General features: G+C 50.4%; 1 long non-coding RNA gene across 1 annotated transcript; it reads right to left on the minus strand.

Moving 5' to 3' along the window:
* Window positions 1-2,391: 2,391 nt before the first annotated feature.
* LOC114903675 lies at window positions 2,392-13,165 on the minus strand. Its single transcript, XR_003795780.1, has 2 exons — window positions 13,059-13,165; window positions 2,392-3,678 (listed from the first exon to the last, which is right to left on the minus strand). It is a non-coding gene; the product is annotated as an uncharacterized LOC114903675 (long non-coding RNA).
* Between the last annotated feature and the right edge of the window lie 2,866 nt (window positions 13,166-16,031).

Below are 16,031 nucleotides of genomic sequence, written 5' to 3' on the forward strand. Positions count from 1 at the left end.
CACACAGTTTTGAAGGCATGAGCCCGCCGTGTCCCCCTTTGCCTGGCAAAGCAGTAAAGCTATTCTTTTCTACTTCACCTGAACTCTGTCTCCGAGATTTGACTTGGCACTGGTGCGTAGAAGCCGAGTTTCCACATCAAACCCAGCAAGGAGGGCGACGTCAGCGGCCGCGGTGGGAGGGGACACCAGGCTCGGGGCTGGAGTCATCTGAAGAGTCACCACCTCACGTGCCTCTGGGACGGTCACGAGGAGGCTCCAGATGGCCTCGGTGCAGCTTTGGTTTCCTCACAGCAGGGAGGCTGCCTTTCAAAGGGGACGGTCCCAAGAGAGACAGGTAGAGACCATCTCATCCTTTGTGACCTGGCCTCACTTACCCCGGGGTGGCACCCTGCCCGGATCAGGAGCAGGGAACACAGCCCCACCTCTGTGCAGGAGGAGGGCCAAGCCTGGGCGCAAGAAGAGCCTGCTCTGTAGGAGGTCTGCTGATTGGAAAATGCGATTTGCCCCAGAGGAGGGGTGGGAGACGGGAGAGCGGCACTGGTGTCCGCTATAGCGGGGAGGATGCCGTACATCCAGGATGCAACCTGGAGCTCTCTACGTGGGCAGTTTCCTGGAGGCACCCTCAGGACCGTCTTGCTTGAAGCCGGCAGGCAGGGCAGAGAAGGACCAAGATGCGGGTTCCCCTCCTGGCTCTGCCTGTCCCCAAACTCTGGACCCTGGGCAGGCCCTTGGCCTCTCCACGGAAGAGACCCCAGAGCAGGGAGGCGGGCCTCTGCCATCCTCTGAGAGGAAGAGGTTGAGGTGAGACAGGGAGCCAGGCCAGGACCTGCCCCACAGAGGTGCTGCTTAAAGGTGTGCAGGGGGCGGGGATCACTGGCCATGGAGGTGATGCTGGGCCGAGACTTTGGGCCCAGGTCCCCCAGGTGGCCCCAGAGGACAAAGGCCCTGGAAAGGCAGCACCAGTCAGGGGAGGTGTGAAGGCTCAATGCAGGAGGAGAGGGGGCTGAATCCAGCCCCCACCCCCCGACCAGGCAGGACCCAGCGCTCCCCTCCTCCCGCCAGCGAGCACAAGTTCCCGACTGCCACCGTGGATGGGGAGCTGTTCCCCGACGGCAGGAAGCTCAGGGTAGAGCTGGGGAGTCAGGCACCAGACAGCTTGTTGTCTGGAATTCTCTACGGGGCAGGTCTTCCCGGGAGGAGGAAGCTGCTCTGGCCCAGCCCACGCCGGTGTCTGAGGCCTCATCCAAACATGGGACACGAAATGTGGGGAAGCTACTTTGAGAAAAGTTTGCACTGGGGGTTCGGGCCGGGGGGTTGGGCCAGGATCCCCGTGAACTGTCCCTTCTTTCTCAGGGCCCTGGAAGCCCAGCTGCTTCCAGCAGAACCGAGGCGCAGCGCAAAGGACCCAAGGACGGGAGGAAGGGCGGCTGCAGGCTGTTTTCCGTTTGCTTTCTCTACACAGCGCTGTTGCCAGCTCCAACAGTCATGTCCCCCATGACGTCTGGGGACACAGAAGTCCCTGCTTCTTTCAGTGCTTCTTCTGCCAGTAACCACCCTGGGGAAGATCCTTCACTCCGGACTTGGTAAGGCTGGGTGACGAATTCAAAGCCAAGGCTACAATGAAACTGGGTGCCCGGCAAGTAATGGAATGAAAACTCTGGGCCCAGAATTCTTGTCTCTAGACAGAGAATGGGAGGCCCAAAAAAGGGTGTCATCATCCATTCTGGCTGCTGTAACAAAGTACCACAGACTGGGTGGTTTATGAACAACAGAAATGTATTTCTCATATGTATAGCTGATTCACTTTGTTATAAAGTAGAAACTAACATTGTAAAGCAATTATACCCCAATAAAGATGTTAAAAAAAAAAAAAAAAGAAAGAAATGTATTTCTCACTGTCTGATAGCTGGAAGTCTCAGATCAGGGTATCTGTAGGTTTGGGTGAGGGCCCTCTTCTGGGTGGCAGACTTCTCACTGTGTCCTCACGAGGCGGAACGGAGAGGCTAAGGAGCTCTGGGTCTCTTATAATCTCGAATGAATAATCTCTAAGGAAGGCTCCACCTTCATGACCTAAGCACCCACCAACACACCATTGCACTGGGTGTACAGATCCCAACACTGGGGGGACACAATGCTCAGACCATAGCAAAGGAGGTGAGGAGTGATCAGACCACCTGAGCCATGGACAGTGGCTATTCCCGAGTACCCAGGACACGCAGACCACTGGGGAGGTACGTGGTGCCTGCCTGGGCTCCCTCAGTGGGCCCCACCATATCTTCTCCTCCCTTAATAGTGGTACCCTTGGTTTTGAGCGTGGCACACTGCTAGCTGGACCAGTTCTGGCCAATGGAGTGTGAGTGGCAGCACCATGAGGAACTTCTATTCCAGGAAGTAGTTTTTAAATTTTATTTCTTTTTATTTTATTTTCCAGGAAGTAGTTTTAAAAAGAGTGGGCAAGCCCTTCATCCCTCTTTCTCCTTCTGCTGGCAGGAATGTACACATGATGGCTGGAGCTGGAGCAGTCACCATGGACCATGAGGTAATCTTGGGAATGGAAGCCGCACACAGCCGAGCCTGGGAGTGGTGGAGCCTGAGCCTCAACATGCTGCACCCTCCCTAGCAGACCTTCCTCCTCCCACGTGGAGCAACTTCTGTCTTGTTTAAGTCACTGTTGTTTTAGGGTATCTTTCACCCACAGCTAAAGACAGTCCTAACCGCTACACCCCTCTCAGGGCATTTGGAGTCAATTGCAGTTCTCGCACAACAGGTCAGCCAATGGTTATACGTGATCTCACTGCACTGGAGCACCGTAGCTAAGCTCAGGCTGTTTATTGTGGGATGACTCTGGTCTTGTCGGGGATGAGGCCTCCTACACACAGCCCTGTTATCATGACTATGGTGACAATGGCATGTGTCTGGGACTTGCAGACACATGAGAGAACTGAGCCAGCTCAGGTGTCCAGGGGCAGACTGAGCACCCTTTTACTTCCCTCCCTTCTCCAACCCCCCCTGGAAATGGCAACTTAGCACAATGCCAAGCAGACACGAGAAGAGGGTGGGAGGACTCCTGACAGATATACTTCTAGAAAATAAAAAACAGGCATGATTATATTGATTTATAAACCAAGGAGGAGGAGACTGCAGCTCAGTACATGGGCAAGAGGCAGTTTGGGTAGAGGTGCTACCCTCCCCAGCACCTGGAGAGGCTGTGAGCTCAGAGTCTGCAGTTTGTGAACAGGATGGGCCAGGGGCTTTGCTGGGGTGGGGGTGGGGGCGGGGAGCGTTGGTGGAGGGAATTGTCCACAGAACAGTGGGGTGAGCACTCTGCTTGCCTTGAACCCAGGCTCCACCACGTGGCTAGCAGTGCTGGGTTTGCCTTCGGAAGTGACCTTGGAAGCAGGCTTAGTACCACCCTCATTCACCAGGTCTCTGTGGGGTGAGGAGGTCCAGCACCCTCCACTGAAGGCTGCCGGTTATGAGTCACTCTGTGGACAGAACTGGAGCCAGCCTTCTCAGGAAGGGGCGAGGCCGGCTGAGGAAACAGACCCAGACAGCAGAGGAGAGCTTTGCCCGCTGTCCGCACGCCTCAGTCTGTCTTTCCTCTGTACATGCAAACCGGCAACCAAGGAAAACAGTCGCCGCGAGAGAAGGACCTGGATGAACCAAGTAACAGCTGTCCTGGGAAGATAGAGATAATAAAGGCAATGAGCAGAACTTAAAAATCATAATTAACATCTCAGAGATATTTGAGGAGGTATTGCATTCACAAAACAAGAACAGGAAGCTAGAGAAAGGAAAAATCAGGGAACAAGAGAAAGTTCAGAGAGATTAAAAATATGATTGTCAAAACAAAACAAATATCAGGAAAAGGGCTGGAAAATAGAGTCAAAGGAACTTCCCAGACTAGGGCAAAAAGGCAAAAAGATGAAAAACATGAGAGAAAGTTAAGAGTTGTGTGGCATCATCCAGGATGTCCAAAATGTGTCTAAGAGGAGTTGAGAAACTATGAGGATTCAGCTTAAGCAGTGCTTAGAGGAAAATTGATAGCTTTAAATGCCTATATTAAGAAGAAAGACCTCCAAATCAGTAATCTAACCTTCCTTCTAAAAACACTGAAAAAGAAGAGCGAAATAAACCTAGAGTGGGCAGAAGGAAGAAAATAAATAAAGACCAGAACAGAAATTAATGAAACAGAGAATATAAAAACAATAGACAAATTCAGTGAAACCAAAAGCTGGTTCTTTGAAAAGATCAACAAAATTGACAAACCTTTAGCTAGATTGACTAAGAACAAAAAGGAGAGAAGATTCAAATTACTACAATCAGAAATGAAAGAGGGGACAGTACTACCAACTTTATGGAAATAAAAAGGATTATAAAGGAATACTATGAACACCTGTATGTCAACAAATTAGGTAAATCAGATGAAATCGACAAATTCCTAGAAAGACACCAATTACCAAAACTGACTCAAGAAGAAATAGATCATCTGAATATAACTATAAGAAAGAGATTAAATTAATAATAACGATAATAATACTATAAACTACCCATGAAGAAAATCCCACGCCCAGATTGCTTCAGTGCTGAATTCTACAGTCCTAGACTGTTCAGGCTACCATAGCAAAATACCACAGACTGGGTGGTTTATAAACAACAGGAATTTATTTATCATAGTTGAAGGCTGGAAGTCTGAGACTGAGGTGCCAGCATGGTTGGGTGAGGGCCGTCTTCCAGGTTGCAGACTTCTCATTGTATCTTCACATGGTGGAAGGGGCGAGGATTCTTTGTGGGTCCTCTTGTATAAGCTTTCCCACTGATGCGGGCCCCACCCTCATGACCTACGCACCCCTCAAAGTCCCCACCTTCTAACATCATTACATGGGGAGTAAGGATTCCAACATGTGAACGGGGGGGGGGGGCACACAAACATTCAGACCCTAGCACCTTCCAAACATTTAAAGGAGAATTAATACCAATTCTTCACACACTTTAAAAAATAGAAGAGGAGGGAACACTTTCCAATTTATTATGAGTTCAGTATTATCCTTGTACCAAAATCAGAAAGGACATCACAAGAGAAGAAACTGATAGACTAATATCTTTTATGAATATGGATGCAAAAATCCTCCAGAAAATAAGAGCAAACCAAATCCAGCCACAAATAAAAAGAACTACATATCATGACCAAGAAACTATCCAGAGATGCAAGGCTGATTTAACATCTGAAAATTTATATAATACAATAGGTCAGTTGAATAAAAAACAAAAATCACATGAACATCTCAAAAATCATTTGCCAAAATCCAACACCCCTTCATGATAAAAATACTCATAAACTAAGAGCAGAAGGGAACTTCCTCCACCCAATAAAGGCATATATGAAACTGCCACAGCTAGCATCATACTTAGTGAAAGACTGGATGCTTCCCCCTCAGATGAGGAACAAGACTGCTTCTGTCACATTTATTCAACCTTGTACTGGAGGTTCTAGCTAGGGAAACTGGGCAAGAAAAAGAAATAAAAGGCATCCAAGTTGGAAAGGAAGAAGTAAAATTATCTTTATTTGCAGATGACATGATCTTATATGTAGAAAACGCTAAAGATACTACACACACACACACACACACACACACACACACACACCCCCAACCCTGTTAGACCTAATAAAATAAATGAATACAGCAAAGTGGCAGGATACAAAACCAACACACACAGATCAGTTGCGTTTCTATACACTAACAGTGAGCAACCTTGAAAGGAAATTAAGAAAACAATACTATTTACAATGCATCAAAAATAATAAAATACTTAGGAATAAACCTAACCAAGAAGATGAAAGACTACACTGAAAACTACAAAACACTGCTGAAAGAAATTAAAGGCATAAATAAATGGAAAGACATCCTGTGTTCATGAATTAGAAGACTTAATATTGCTAATATGTCCATATTACTCAAAGCAATCTACAGATTAATGCACTCACTATCAAAATGTTAATGGCATTTTTTTCAGAAATAGAAAAAAAAACATACTAAGATTCCTTTGGAATCTCTAAGGGCCCTGAATAGCCAAAACACTATTGAGAAAGAAAAACAAAGTTGGAGACCTCACACTTCCTGGTTTCAAAACATATTATAGGGGGGCTTCCCTGGTGGCGCAGTGGTTGAGAGTCCGCCTGCCGATGCAGGGGACACGGGTTCGTGCCCCGGTCCGGGAGGATCCCACATGCCACAGAGCAACTAAGCCCATGCACCACAACTACTGAGCCTGCACTCTAGAGCCCACAAGCCTCAACTACTGAATCCCGAGCACCGCAACAAAGAGTAGCCCCCGCTCGCCGCAACTAGAGAAAGCCCGCATGCAGCAACAAAGACCCAACGCAGCCTAAATAAATAAATTTTTTTTTTTAATTAAAAAAAAAAAAAGAATTCCAAGACAGCAGAAGGAGAATATTAAATCATGTGTAGGGCTCTTCTGAGCATGGGGCCCTGAGCAGCTGCAATGGTGGCAAGCCCATGAATTCGGCCTGATTATTGGCTCCAAAATATAAAATAAACCAATGGCTCAAAATAGAGAGCCCAGAAGCAGGCACAGGCACATAAGCTCATTTGACTTATGACAAAGGTAGCCCTGCAGGAACAGTGGGGAAAGGACAGCCTTTTCGGTACATGCTAAGGGGAGAAAAATCCAAGTGCAAAAAAAGTATAGACTTGAAAAAAAAAAAAAAAGTATAGACTTGAAAAGATGAAAAAGTCCTTAAAAAAGGAAGGAAAAAAAAAAAAAAAAAGGAAGGAAATTCCAACACGTGCTATAACCTGGATGAACCTTGAGGCCATGATGCTACATGAAATAAGTCAGACACAAAAGGACAAATACAGTATGATTGCACTTACATGAGGTACTTAGAGGAGTCAGATGCATAGAGACAGGAAGGAGAATGGCTTCTACCAGGGGCTGGGAGAAGGGGGGGTGGGGTGGGGTATTATTATGTTATGGGTACAAAGTTTCAGTGTGGGAATATGAAAAATTCTGGAAATGAAGGGTGCTGATGGTTGCAGAATAATGTGGATGAACTTAATGCCACTGAGCTGCATGCTTAAAATGATGAATATGGTAAATACTATGTTATCTATATTTTAACAATGAAAAAGAAAGAGGAAAGGCAAACAACATAGCTGTAGAAGAATATATAGAAGAATAACTTCATGATCTTGGCCTAGAGAAAGGTCTCTTAAGCAAGGCTGAAAAAGCCCTAATGATAAAAAAAAATGTCTGATCACTTTGATTCATTTGAATTAAGAAACTTTTCTTTATCAATGATACTATTAAATGAAACATTAAGTCACAGAGTGGAAGAAGATATTTGCAATACATGTAACTGTCAAGGGGCTTATATCCAGAATATATAAAGTACATCTAAAAATCAATAAGAAAAATACAGAATGGGGAGTAAAATGGAAAAATGGGCAAAATGTTTGAACAGACATTTCCAAAGAGAGGATTTTTTAACCATGCAAATTAAAATCACAGTGAACTAGCTCTCCACAACAAGGGGTTGGTAAGTGTGTGAACTTACCAGGAAATCTTAACGCTGCCGGTGCTGTAATCACTTTGGAGTATGGTGTGGCAGTGTCTTCTAAAGCTGAAGATTTGAACACCCATGAGCCTGCAATTCCTCTAGAAGCTACTTACCTACTAGCATGTGTGTGTGTGTTGCAGCCAAATACATATGCAAGTATGTTCTTAGCAATATCTTGATCATAGTCTCTGCTCTGGACTGAATGCTTGTGTCCCCCAAATCCATTCGTTGAAACTTAATCCCCAATGTGATGGTATTTGGAAGTGGGGCCTTTGGGAGGTCATTAGGTCATGAGGGTGGGGCCCTCATGTGGGATTAGTGACCTTATACAAGAGACAAGACAGAGTTTCTCTCTCTGTCTCTTTCTCTGCCATGTGAGGACACAGGGGAAGACAGCCATCTATAAATCAGGAAGATTTCCAGATGGCCTTCACCAGAACCTGACCCCTGACCATGCGGTCACACTCGTCTTGGACTTCCCACCTTCAGAACTGTGCGAAATAAATGTTAGTTGTTTTAGCCACCCAGTCTATGGTATTTTTGTTACAGCAGCCTGAACTAAGATAGCCCCCAAATGGAAACAATGGAAATACCCATCCATAGTGTAATGGACTAAAAAAAAAGCATATTCATATAGTGAATTCTATACAGCAGGAATAGAATGAACTAAAGATCCAGTAAAAGGGTTAAATCTTAAAATGATATTGAGAGAAAGAAGGTAGATATAAGCTGTGCATACACTGCTTGATTCCACTGATAGACATTACACAGACATGCAGCTCTCACCATCATCCTTGGACGCAAGGACGCCTGGTCAACTATAAAACCATTTCAGGAAGAGCTTCTTGGGTATGCCAGGGGGCATAAATCCAGGCAGGGGCCAGGGAGGGAGGAGGTACCACTGGGATGCATCTGACTGGTGGCGACACTGGGGTTTTCTTGACCATAATTTGCTAAGTTAAGGGACATTCCTGGCGGTCCAGTGGTTAAGACTCCGTGCTTCCATTTCAGGGGGCGTGGGTTCAATCCCTGGTCGGGGAACTAAGATCCCACGTGCCGTGAGGTGTGGACAAAAAAAAAAAAAATTTGCTAAGTTGAACACTTATATTTAAAATTTTTTTCTGGATGTATATTATATTCACAACAAAGAGGAAAAACAGAGAGAAAGGAGGAGAGAAATAGAGCAAGTATGAAAATCCTTTCACGTAGTATTACTGGAGGGGGATGTGGAGTTGAGACTTATTCCAGGTTCTTTTGTGTATTTGATGACCTCTTCCCCACGCCGCCCCCTCATCATCCTCCAGCATTTAGAGGAGCTCCTGTGCTAGGAGAGGGTACCTGCCTGATCGCTGCCCCCTCACTGCTGCCGCCCAGGCAGACGTGGACTCTGACCCACACAAGCCGCTCTGGCCAGCCGATCAGGCCCAGCTCTCCTCCTTAGGAACGTGTTTTCCTGCTTCTTTGTAGGCAAGGTCATTCTATTTTTTTGTTTGTTTGTTTTTACATTTTTTCCCTTGGTTTATCTATTTATTTTTTTAATTTTTAATTGTTTTTTGGCAAGTCCATTTTTTAAAAAATTTTATTTATTTTTTGGCTGTGTTGAGTCTTCATTGCTGCACTTTCTCTAGTTGTGGCGAGCAGGGGCTTCTCTTGTTGCAGAGCACGGGCTCTAGGCACGTGGGCTCAGTAGTTGTGGTGCACGGGCTTAGTTGCTCTGTGGCATGTGGGATCTTCCTGGACCAGGGATCAAACCCGTGTCCCCTGCATTGGCAGGCAGTTTCTTAACCACTGCGCCACCAGGGAAGTCCCTGGCAAGTCCATTTTAATTGGATGCCAGGTGTTGTGGATTTTACCAGGTTGGAGGCTTGATATTTTTGTATTCTGAGAAATATTCTTGAGTTTTTTTCTGAGATACAAGTAAGTTACTTAGAAATTGTTTGATTGTTTCTGGTCTTGCTTTTGTGATTTGTTGGGTGAGTTTGGAGCTATGCTCAGTCCAGACTGAAGAGTCTGGGTTAACCCCTGAGCCCTCTCCCGATACTCAGTGAATCTGAGGTTTCGGTCTGGCTGGTGGAGCCCCATGTGGGCACCGGGCACTAGTCTCTCCCCACTTACGGCGCTCTTCACAGACGCATGTGAGTGCCCCAGGGAACCCTCAGCAGATCACCAGGGCTCTCTCCTGGCAGCAGTCTCCTTAGGGGTCCTCTGTCCTGAAGACCCTAATTGCCTTTATCTCCCTGGATGTCCAGCTCCATCTCTTGAACTTGGGGAGCCTTCTCTGTTTGTCCAGGAACCCCCCTGTCTGCTCTGTAGCCCATAAACCTCTCAGGAAGGGAGCAGGCCATCACAGGATTCACCCATCTATTTCCCACCTCCCAGGGACTGCCATCCTTCCTCACCTGATGTCCTGTTGTTCACAAGTTTGTCTGGTTGTGTTGGTAGTTTCGGGAGGGAAGGTAAACCTGGTAAATCTGCGACTCCATCCCAGGTGTACCCATGGAGGGTGCGTTGTACCCCAGATGGGCCAGAAGAGAAGGTTCTGAGCACAGGGCAGGCAGGCAGAGGTCTCAGAATTTCTCTCTGCTGCCTCTTTTCTCAGGCAGGAGCTGGGGAGGGAGGAGGCCAGAGGAGAGAGGAGATTACAGGGGAGAGAGGAGAGCTAGTGGATCAGGGGACCCTGCGTGACGTCCAGAAGAACCGGGGCCGAGAAGCCACTCGATGGGAGGGCCGGGCGAGCCCCAGCACGACTCTAGATTTCAGGCCCTGGGCTGTGGCTCGTGCCCAGTGGGGTGACTAGGTCCTCACCTTTGATCACCAGGGAAACATGATCCCCTGGGTCCACCCCACTGAGATTCCCCTCCAAAACCCTTCTTTCAAAGGCACCCCTCTTCTCGGGCCCTGGTGCTGGGCCAAAAGGTCCAAGGCCAGCCTTGCTGGTCTGCCCAGGTCCTGGCACCCTCTCGGCCTTGGTCCTTCGGGCCTCTCTATTTCACAGGCCTGAGAACAGCCCATTTATTTGGGAAAAGCCAGAAACCCTCAACAATTGTCTGTCCTGAAATTCTCAAGAACAAAGTGTTTGTTTTAACTTGAGGAACAGAGCCTCCACCTGGAAAATCTAAGTGACCTCAGCAACCGTGCCCTCAACACCATCACCCTTGCCTGAGCCCACTGCAGGGCCCTGGAATGCCAGCCTTTCATATTCCTTCCTTCGCTGGCCTCTGGAGGAGGAAAAGGAGAATCCAGCCTCTGACCCTGCAGGCACCTGGTCAGCTCTGGCCTCTGTGGGCGAGTGTGCTTGGTTTCTTCCTGCTGAAGGTCAGGGGTGGGGATGCCCATCCAGCCTGGGGGCTTGGATTCTAGAAACTTCAAGGGGCCCAGGGAACGTCAACTCAGAGGCACACCCACACTGGGTGCTCAACCTGCGAGGTCTTCCCGAGCCCTGGGTATGGACGCAGCGTGGCCCCTGCCTGGTTGGAGGAGGGCCGGTGCTGACCAATGTCTCGGGTGCCAGGCAGTGGACGTTGGCCCCCAGCAGCCGAGGTGTGGCCACCCCAGCTGCTCCCGCCCCTCCCACAATGGGTGCTGTTTGCCACCCTCCGGCTCTTGGCTGCCTCCCGCCCTGCAGGGTCTCCAGGACCCAGACAGCTAGGAGACACTGCCCCTCACCTTTCTTTTTTGAGCACCTGCTGTATGCAGGGACGATTCTATAGGCACTAAGGGAAAATGGAGGGAGGGCCAATGAGTCCTACTGCAGAGAGATTACGCCTGTCGGAGGATGGAAGGCCAGTTATCCTCATGACTGCTGGTACTGACATTGACGGAGCCCTGGGGCACCACTCACAGGCTCAGTGCCTTGCTGCCATGATCTCGCCCCAGCTGGCAACTTGATTATCCCCGTCCTACAGACGGGGAAGGAGGCTCAGGGAGTTAGTTCATCAACCTGCTCAGGCTCACACAGCTGGACGTACGGCTGCCGAGACGGTAAAACACCAGATTGGTCCAAGCAAGGGAGAGTCCGGGAGGGTGCGCAGAGGAAGTGGCCTTGAGCTAGGCTCTGGGGATGGGAATGGGCTCTCGGATGGAAGGCAGAGAGGAAGGGCAGAGAACAAAGAGAATAGACAAATAGGGTGCTGGTCACCCACTGAGCCCGGACCTGGGTGGGCGGTGGCAGAGGCAGGACAGGCTCAGAGCCGGGTCCTGCAGGGGTGCCCTCCCGGGTCGCAGGGGTGTCGAAGGGATTCTGCTAGGGAGTGACACCCTCCAGGGGGCTGGACCTGTCGGGGCCTGAAGCTGGTTTTGATGAGAAGTCAAAAACAGGTTTGTGGGTGAGTCAGTCGCAGGGAGCACACAGAGAAACCAGCTCCTTGGAGGTCTTCCCTCAGCCCTTCAGACTGCGCAGCCGCCCACGCCTGCCTGCCCGAGGACCAGTGGGAACAGGTTTGCTGGGCCCGCTGGGTGCCTTCCTGTGTGGATCTGGCCTCACTGTTGTGTCTAGACTGCCAGTGGGGGGTCCAGGAGGCGGCACTGGACAAGGCTACGTCTGAAACCTTGTTCCCAACCACAGATGGGGCAGGCTGGTTGGAAAATATTCCTTTCCTGAGACATCGCAGCTCGGCCTCTTTGAATCCCCCAGCCACTTCCTTCCTGTGTGTATCTTACACTGGCTGAGGGACTGGGCGGGTTCCCTGTGTGTTGTTGTTGCTTATTTTAAGTTTCTGTCTTGTTCCTTTGTGAGTTGCATGCAAGGGGGGGTGGGGTTGGTTCTAAGAGGCCTTTGTCACTGTAATGCATGTCGGGGATGACTTGGGTTTTCTCTACAGGTTAAAAACCTCTGCTTGTGAGAATGAGAAGGAAGGAGGGTCTCCTTAGGGCCACAGGTAAGGACCTTCACATGTGATATCATGCTTAGGCTCAAATCGGCGTCAAGACACAGGCAGGTAAGAAACATGGAGGATCCAGGAAGCTGGAGTATCGGCCGCGGTCTTGGAGCCAAGGTTTCCTGCCTCCTAGGTCCAAGTGCTTTCCTGGATGTCCACGGGCGATGCCAACACGCCTTCCAGTGCCTGTGGCGGCTGGGGACACAGTCTTCCCCCCTTAACCTTCAGAGCCTGCACTAAGAGTATGTGCTGCCTGTTTCCTGAGAAGTCAAGGGAACTTTGACTTGTTTTCCTTTCTCTTTAAGTAAACAGAATACAAGAGAGTTTCTCCAACTTCCTTGGCTGTGGCTCACGGGAGACGATGCAATTCACGTGGCAACCCCATACACACACGAGGGTACACGTGTATATACGCATGGGTGTATAATGTGTGTACATGTGTATACAAAATACAAACATTTGTCTCTAATGGAGACAATTTTCAGAAAAAAACACTCACCCCACATTCACCCCACCTGCGATACACACGCATTTTCTGTACACAAACATATATGTGTATCTGTAACTGATGCACATTTTAGGAAACAACGTCCACTCACCCTAAGCGTGACGTACTCAGTGTGCGATCTGCTCCGTCTTCTGCTGGCTGCCTTGCACCGAGCTGTGTCCAACACATCGGTGGGTCACAGTTGATGCTTGGCAGGCACTGAAAAGGAAGGAGTTGTGTTTGTGGGGCCCCAGAGCCCCGCACCCAGTCCCCGGGCACCTGCACTCCACACAGTCAGGTGCGCACACGCTTTGGGCCTGAAGGCAGGAAGGCTTGACCCTGCCCACGTGGCAGGCCTGGGAGCGCTACGCCGGACTCGGGGTTTCCTAGGGGGCCAAGTGTTTGAGGAGGGGCGTCCAGGTAGGAGGAACTCGAGGCCATGTCCCCAAAGACAGGTGTCCACGTGGCAACATACAGCACTTGCCACCCCTCTGAGCGAGCCCCCTTTTCCTCTAAATATGGGTGATGGTGATAATGATCGAAGCACAGCCAGCTCCGTTCACAGCTCGGAGGAGCGCGTTTATCACACCTCGCAGGGCAGGAGGTGCTCAGGGCAGAGGTGCTTCTTGCTAATTCCCACGAATTCCCACGAGGACAAGAGGCCCGGTGGCCCCACCCACCGCAGAGGGCGGGAGGAGTTAAAGGTGGGCGAGGTGTCAGTTCACCCAGGTGCGGCCCCGTGTGTGCGCGGGCGCAGGGGTAGGGACCCAAGAGGCTGGTTCAGAGAAGCGTGGCCCAGGGTTGCTGCGCCCTCCTCGTGGCTGAGACGCCCCTTTATTCCACACCAGGTGACAGTGATGCCCGTCTGGGAGAGTGCTCGCGGAGCCCTTTCTGATGGACACATTCTTACAGGGCTCTGCAGGCAGTGATGGAGCTAGATATCCAGCCACCACCCTCCCAGAGCTCAGGCCCCGTCGCAGGGACCACTGACTCAAGCCTGCTGCGGTGGGTTCAGCAACCATGAAGAGGCGCAGTATGGGGGCCGCAGAGTGCAGGCTGCCCTGCCCAGCTCAGCCAGACGTGTGGCTACCAGCCCCGGTTCCCAGCCATCCGTGAGGTGCTGGTTCCCCCCTGGGTCCTGACATGGACCGTGGACAAGGGCAAGATTCCAGGAGTCAGGACCTGATGGAAGTGGGGTGCCCCCAGGACTGCTAGAGAGCCCCAGCTCCACGGAAACACAGTCACTGGGCCAGGTTAGAGATACACTCAGCCGTTTAATACCCCTAGGGCTGCTGTGAGGTTTCACACGGTCATGACCCAGGGCTGTCGCCTGCATGGAAGAGGATCTGCCGGTCAGAGGGGCCCGGCAGGTGACCGGGGCGGGGGATGTCGGTGGGGCAGCTGTCTTCCTTCATGCTGGGGTTTGCTCTGGGTGCCCCTGCAGCTATCTCCAGCTCCCCGTGTAAGGGAGGGTGATGCTGGCCTAAGGGCTGCTTCAGAGCCCGAGTATCTGTGAGGTGGGGGCAGGCCGGGGTGCAGCCTGGGGAAACAGAGCTGGCAGGAGGCAAGCCTGGGATCCTTTTCTACCTCAGCCCCGCTCCCTGCCGGGGCTTCCTCCCACGACTGTTGCCACGCTTAGCAAATAAAAATATAGGCCGTCCAGTTATGCTTGAATTTCAAATAAACAACGAATACATTTTTAGTATCAGCATGGCCCTAGTGTTGCAAAAGTGTCCTGTATCTGGCCACTGTACCTCCTAGACCTTGGGCTCCATGGTTAGGTCTTGGAACCTGGTCTCCTGCAGGGGCTGGGGGCTAAGGCTGCAGGTCTGAGGCAGCCAGGACAGGCCACCAGACATCAGAGCCTTGTGCAAAGGGCAGATGTGGAAAGAATGGGTCAGAGGAGCGGGATCCCATAGGCCTGGAACGAAGCCTGAGACAGAAGCTGTGCGAGCTCCGAGCCCACGAGCCCGCATGTGGGTGGCTGTGATCTCCCGTGACCTTCTGGGAACCCCTCCACCCAATCACTGGAAAGGGTCTCTGCTCCCCAAACCCTGTCCCTCGCCAGACACCGACGTTGCTGTGGGGTACTGGTCCCCAGGTGCTTCCCCTGGGGGAGAAGAGGCGACTTGCTCAGCTGGCCCTTGTGCCCCGTATATCCGAAGAGCTGGGGCTCTCTAGCTGTCCTGGGGGCACCCCACTTCCATCAGGTCCTGACTCCTGGAACCACAGGACATGACACTGAAGAGAAAGAGGGAGATTGGGCATGAGAGGGACATCCCCGGGATAAACACAGCCCCAGTAGGAAGGCCTGGGCCTTTCCTGCTCCCACACCCAGGCCACGTAACTTGCTTTGTTCACTAACAGCTTGGCCTTAGGGAAAAGGAGGGCCCTAGAACCCTAGCTTCAGCAGAAGGAGGGATCCTAGCAGTACAGCCCAGCTAAGAAGATTCTGTGTTAGGGTTTGGGGCCAAAGGCCATTGAGTAATTGTATAAGGATTTTTTTTTTCGTTTGTAATTGCTTGAAGATACAGTTCAAACTTGCTTAAACAAAAAGAGGAATTTAATTGGCTGTGTAACTGGATTACTAGCTTCAGGCATAGCTGGATCGAGGAGCTCACATTGCATCCATAGTCACTATGTCAACCTCTCTTTCTCTCGCTCTCTCTCTGTAATTCTATTTTTCCCCCACCCTTTTCGATTCTTCCTGGGGCCAGCTCCTCCTCATGGTCAGAGTGGCGAGCTGACCATCAATAGCTCCATTCAGACAAGCCAGAACCTCACAGAAAAGAACTCAAGCCCTTGAGGCCACTCTGATTGGTCCCCTTGCTTGTATTCCCAGTCCAGACGTACCCCTGTGCCAGGGAGGCAGAGCTTGGCCAGTCCGGGGTCATGTGCCCACTCCTGTGAGGGCAGGAGGGAAGAGGAAGTTGGGCAGACAGCCGTGAACCTCTGCAGTATACGCCCCTGCTAAATTCGTTGCTCACCATCCTAGCGTTTGTGTTTCCAGCAGGGACCTCACCCAGAGAGGAGAGGGGTGGTCTGTCTGAGGGTGGATTCAGCTAATCCTAGGGACTTTACACAA

Source organism: Monodon monoceros, unplaced genomic scaffold (genome assembly GCF_005190385.1).
Source record: "Monodon monoceros isolate NGI ecotype Baffin Bay Population unplaced genomic scaffold, NGI_Narwhal_1 Super_Scaffold_21, whole genome shotgun sequence".
Classification (NCBI taxonomy): domain Eukaryota; kingdom Metazoa; phylum Chordata; class Mammalia; order Artiodactyla; family Monodontidae; genus Monodon; species Monodon monoceros.